Source organism: Rana temporaria, chromosome 4, assembly GCF_905171775.1.
Source record: "Rana temporaria chromosome 4, aRanTem1.1, whole genome shotgun sequence".
NCBI classification, from domain to species: domain Eukaryota; kingdom Metazoa; phylum Chordata; class Amphibia; order Anura; family Ranidae; genus Rana; species Rana temporaria.
In genome coordinates, this window is record NC_053492.1 from 12,969,600 (window position 1) to 12,975,599 (window position 6,000).

A 6,000-nucleotide genomic window follows, 5' to 3' on the forward strand; every position below is an offset into this window, starting at 1 on the left:
TCAAGAAGTTTGCAACCCATGGGCACTGTAGCTAATATCTCTGGGCATGGACGGAAGAGAAAAATTGAAAGGTTGCAACGCAGGATAGTCCGGATGGTGAATAACCAGCCCCAAACAAGTTCCAAAGAAATTCGTATGGGACATTTATCAGTTTAATCAATGGCGATTTAACTGTTAGTTTACAACTCATTTATTTATTTCAACTTAATAGTGAATGGTCACAGGGTAAGCGCAATTTATTTTTTCTTCCACAGTTTTGCTCTTGTATATGTTTACATGATAAATTTGTTTGTACCTGTACATTTTCTACCAAAAAAGGAACACTAGTGAGGCTTACAGGATTCTGAGCATGACAAATGGGAGTGAAAGAAATGGCTCCGAATATGAGCTGGTAGAAATTAGCGGCAGTAACTTTTTCACCAATTTACTTACATTTCCTTACAGGATGACCAAGCTGCGATAATGCCTAATCTCATGCCACTGTCAATAAAGCGATACCACAAATCTTTACTTAAGCACCTTTTTTTTTTTAGTTTTTTTTTTTTTCAAAGTGTATTTTGTGCGTTTCCTCGAGAGAGGAGCCGGACTGCAGGAGTTGGGAGTAGGCAGGCCTCCCCCAGAGGCAATCTGCCACCTTTCTCCATGCCCCGGGTGGCAATGGCGGGTGTGTGAGGGGGTCCTCCCACACAGCCTGCCCTACCTGCTCCGCTTTGAAGCCCAACGGGGCAGAGGGACTCCCTATAAGGGAGTGAGAGGATCTAGCCCGCTCAACCAGCCCCGTTAGTCCTTCGCCTCTCTTTTTAGAGACCGCGTGGTCAAAGTGCGTGCATGTTAACCCAATTTCGAGTGCGTGTAAGTGTGGTGGTTTTTGTGGGAGGGGGGTGGGCGTACTAAGCGCTGGCTTACCTCGCATAGCACACCCACCGGGAGCCGGGCTGAGACCACCAAACTCAATTCACATGTAGCCGAGACCAGGATCCGAACCCCTAGCTGCAGAGGTGAATGGCTTGTCAGCGCAGTGCCAATCGCGTTGAGCCACCGCAGCTCCCGCTTAAGCACCTGTTAAACACAGCATGAGCTTGCATCACTGGCATGTGGAAACAACGATCTGCCCCAAGAGTCACACAATGTCTCGCAAGGGTGAATGATATTGAGCAACTGAAGGATCTTACCGCGGGGGTAAAACCGAGGAACATAAGACCAGTTGGTTCTATTGGAATCTCTTCCATTTCTCTGATGAATACCTGCAACACGTTTGATCCACGCATTGTCTTGGTTCCTGCTTTTCATTGAGTCATGGTCTTGACCTACTTTTTCTCAGGCTCCTCCAGCAGTGACCTTCACTCCCCTTTTTTTTTTTCCTCTCTCTCTCTCCTTCGATCTTTCTCTCTCTTCTTTCTTTTCTCCCTCTGTATTATATTAAAATACTTTTGGCTATGAGCAGATTTGGGCACACACAGTCGTATCTGACTTTTGTACATTTATATATACTGTGTTCTGAGGTTTTCTAGGCAAGGGTTCCTACTTTTGCGGCCTATCTCAAATTCCAGGAGGCCTTACTGTTCACTTTTAACCAAATCCTTTCACCATGTTTAGCTATAATTAAGGATGAGCTCCGGCGTGTTCGCAGAGCCCGCCAGGAAGGTTTGCACTGCGCTAATCACAGGCAGTGAGACATTGTCCCGATGTGCAGCTGCAGAGATCGGGAAATGTCTCACTGCCTGTGACTAGCGCAGTGCCAACTTCCTGGCAGGCTCTATATATGGGCTTAGCGAACACGCTGGAGCTCATCCTTGGCTATAATTAATTCTGTATCCCTCTGTGAATTTTTTGGAACAGTTGTCAGATACATATACTGTATAGAGTCATGCATTTTTCTCTTTCGTTCATTGATGGACACAGCACTTAAATCTTGACCTTAGGGTTATATCGCCACCTTCAGGAGAGGACTAGCCAGAACATGTTAAAAACAGCAAAACTGCACAGTACCGCCCAGGGGGCAGTCCTACTGGCTATAACCCCTCACACTGCATTCAGCAGCTCAGTCTTTTCTGCCTAGTGTAGGAGAAGGACCTGGCTCCCAGTGGGGACCATTGGCCCTGAAGATTTTTTCTGAATTTTTGATTCCTGTGATCTACTATCAACAGCCAGGCTGGGTGACAGGCTGGATAATATAGATCCTGGTAGTTTCCCCAGCCCGGCCATCGAGTGAGAGCAGGCCCTAGCTACGTGCTGGGTTGGCCACGACATACCCTGTCTGATCCAGGGGTGGCCCGCAAGCTATATGCTCTGGGGCACACATATGACCGGGCTACTGTGGTCCGTGTCACAGTGTGCCGTGGCTGACAGCCACCCCGTACCGCTCGGGTGATGGGTCTGTCCAGAATGCATCCAGCAGTCCCCACAGGAGGGGTAAGTATGGTTCCACCTGTTTCGGCAGGATGGAGCAGCTGGACATTCCCTGGGGGGTTTCTCATTCTCCTCTTCCTGTCCTTTCCCTCCTCCCCATACTTGGGCCGCTGCATGTCTGACCGGGGGTCTTCCGAGGGGCTCTGTGTCCGGCGGGGGGGTGCACTGGGTGTGGGGCTGTCCGCTGTTCGGTTCCCTAATTTTAGTTGTGGGGTGTTCTGGTGTGCACATTGTGGGGGCCACCGCTCGGAGGGTCAGCGTGGTGGCGCCATTTTCCTGTGGATTTTTCAGTCAGGAAGATTCGGCGGCCATTTTCCTGTGGTTTTAGTCAGGAAGTTTGGCATCCATCTTCCTGTAGCCTTGGTCAGGAAGTCCAGCGGCCACCTTTTTGGAGCCCTCAGACGTTATTTCTTACTGAGGCGGGCAGCGGCCATTTTCTTGGAGTCTCAGCTTGGTTTTTGCCTCTAGCGCTGGCTATGCCTCTGGAACGGCATGAATTGAACAGAACACCTCATGGGGGAAAGCGGACAGCGGAGCGCAGTACCTGCTCCGGGGTGGTGAGTCCTGCAGGGGGGCCCTCGGTCAGTGGCAGCTAGGAGGGTGGACCATTTGTGTAACTGGCCTGCGGTCAATACAGGTGTCCTGAAAAAATGGACATCTCCCCAGATTGTGGATCCCCCCGGTATCCAGGTTAAATAAGGTAACCACGATTCCGGTGGAGGGGACCCCTGCCGATATGAGGGCTGAGGCGGTTGCCCGGTCCATGTTTACGGTGGTGGGGGTCAGCATTGCGGCCAGTGTTGGCCACAACCCTGGTGTCCCAGACACTTACTGAATGGGCAAAAATGTTGCACCGTGAGTTGGAAAAGCAACAGGCTTCCCTGGTCTGCGTGGAGATGGCAGACCAGTTGGTGCATGGCCTTAAGTATGTCTGCGATGTGGCCTTAGATACAGCTCCCTTGCTTTCTAGAGCCTCAGTATCTGCTGTGGTGCTACAGCACCTGATTTGGTTAAAATACTGGTCTGCGGACCAGGCATCTAAGAAGGCTCTGGTGGATTTGCCCTTCCAGGGAGAGAGGCTCTTTGGAGCCTCACTGGATGACATTTAAAATGTTACTGGGGGTAAGAGTACATTGCTCCCACAATCCAGAAAGGGTAAGGAGCCGTGCCATAGGCCAGGACCTAACTTTTACGCTCAGAGGTGTTTTTCATCCGCCCGGGACAGCGGGTAAGCATTCCCAGACCGACAAGGTGTCCACTGAGGGACAGAAGCGTCCCTGGTTTCACAAGCCTGCAAACAAATCTGTGACAGCATGAAGGTTTGCCCCCGCCTGGCTCTCGGGTGGGGGGGGGGGGTCACCTTCGGGAGTTTGCAGCTCGGTGGACCTCCCTGCTTTCCGACCAGTGGGTCTGCGAAGTGGTTTCCTCAGGATACAAGATAGTTTCTCTCTTGTCCACCAAGCAGGTTTTTTCCCTCAAACCTTCATCTTCTCCCATCTCGTCGGGAAGCCTTTTTGGGGGCAGTGCAGGACCTGTTGCTGTGCGGGGTGATAGTGCCAGTACCGTCGCAGGAAAGGTTTCAGGGATTCTACTCCAATTTGTTTGTAGTCCCAAAAAAGGAAGATGTCCGTTTGATTCTGGACCTTAAGGCCCTCAACAGATTTGTGAAGATGAAAAGATTCAGGGTGGAATTAGTTCGCTCTGTGGTCGCTGCCCTCCAACCGGGGGATTTTCTGGCATCCCTGGATATCAAGGACGCATGCTTGCATGTACCCGTATGCATCAGGCATCAGAGGTTTTTGCGCTTTGTGGTCGGGGAAGAGCACTACCAGTTTGTAGCTCTCCCTTTTGGCCTGGCGTCGGCACCAAGGTGCTTGCCCCGATTCTTGCTTTGCTGAGACAGCTTTGCTATCATGGGCTACCTGGACGACCTCCTTCTGAGAGCAGCTTCAGTCTCAGAATTGGAGGAGGATGTGACGATAGCCAGTCAGACTCTTCGGGAGTTTGGTTGGGTTCTGAACCTCCAGAAGTCGGTGTTAGTACCGACTCCACGCCTGGAGTACATGGGCTTGATTCTGGACTCCTCAGAGGCGAGGGTCTTTCTCCCTTCGGACAAGCTGTGGATTCTTCAGGCTGCGGTGGAGCTGTTGACGTCCTGCAAGTGGTCGTCGCTGCGTTTTTGCATGCGAGTACCGCCACTTTCGAGGCGGTACCATATGCTCAATTCCATACTCGAGTCTTGCAAAAATAAGATCCTGTCCAAATGGGACAAAACTTCCGTTGTCTCTGGATTGTCGGATTCAGGTGAGCCACCTTGTCAGGGAATCCCTGGTCTGGTGGCTGAGGTCTCCGGCCCTTCAATCCGGGAAGTCGTTCCTTCCTTTTCATTGGACGGTGATCAGGACGCACACCAGCCTGACTGATTGGAGGGGGACTTTGGGGCATACAGTCGGCACAGGGTCGCTGGATGCAGGAAGATCAGGCAGTGCCTCTCCACTTGGTCACAGAGGCTGCAGGGACGTCCAGTCAGGATCCAGCCAGACAACGACACAGCGGTGGTGTATGTCAACCATCAAGGAAGAACAAGGAGCTCGGCTGCGGTGGGCAGAGAAGCACGTGTCGGCTCTATCGGGCGTGTACATTCTGGGGGGTAGAAAACTGGCAGGCAGACTAAGTCGCCAGTCCTGGGCAGACGCGTTGGTAGCTCCTTATCGGCTGATTTATGCCTTCCCCCCGATCAGACTTCTCACTCATCTGCTTCGAAGAGTGGAGACCGAGAAGATTCCAGTGATTCTAATTGCCCCAGATTGGCTTCGGCGTCCCTGGTACGCCGCGAATGGTGGCGGATGTTCCTTGGCGACTGCCGATGTGAGAGGACCTTCTGTCGTCAGACCCTATACTTCATCCTGCTTTACGGTCCCTGGCTTTAATGACGTGGCTGTTGGAACTCAGGTGCTAAGGGACAGAGGTCTGTCAGATTCGGTAATCTCTACCATGCTGAAGGCGCGGAAGTCATCTTCTTGGAAGATTTATCATTGCACATGGAAGGCCTACATCTCTGTGTGAGGAGGTGGGGTGGCGTACGCGTACGTATTTGATTTCCAGGATTCTGCTGTTTTTTTGCAGCGGGGTGTGGATCAGAAAATTGCCTTAAGCACCATTTAAGGCAGTGGTCATCAACCCTGCCCTACAGGGCCCACTAACATGCCAGGTTTTATGTATTACCTTGGGGAGATGCAGACTAGAATACTGCAATCACTGAGCAGCAAATTATATCACCTGTGATGTATTTCAGTTATCTTGCAAACCTGGCCTGTTAGTGGGCTCTGTAGGGCAGGGTTGATGACCACTGATTTAAGGGACAGATATCACCCTTTACTGTCCTTTTCAGCGACCCTTGGTGGCTCATTTATTGGGGATTATGTTTTTGTGCAAGGGGTTCGGCCACTGCTGCCTCCGTGGGATTTAAATCTGGTGCTCTCAGTGCTTCAGAAACTGCCGTTTGAGAACATTAGGGAGATCCCCTTATTGACGCTCTCTCAGAAGATAGCCTTTCTGGTGGCTATTACATCTGCCAGGAGGGTTTCTAAT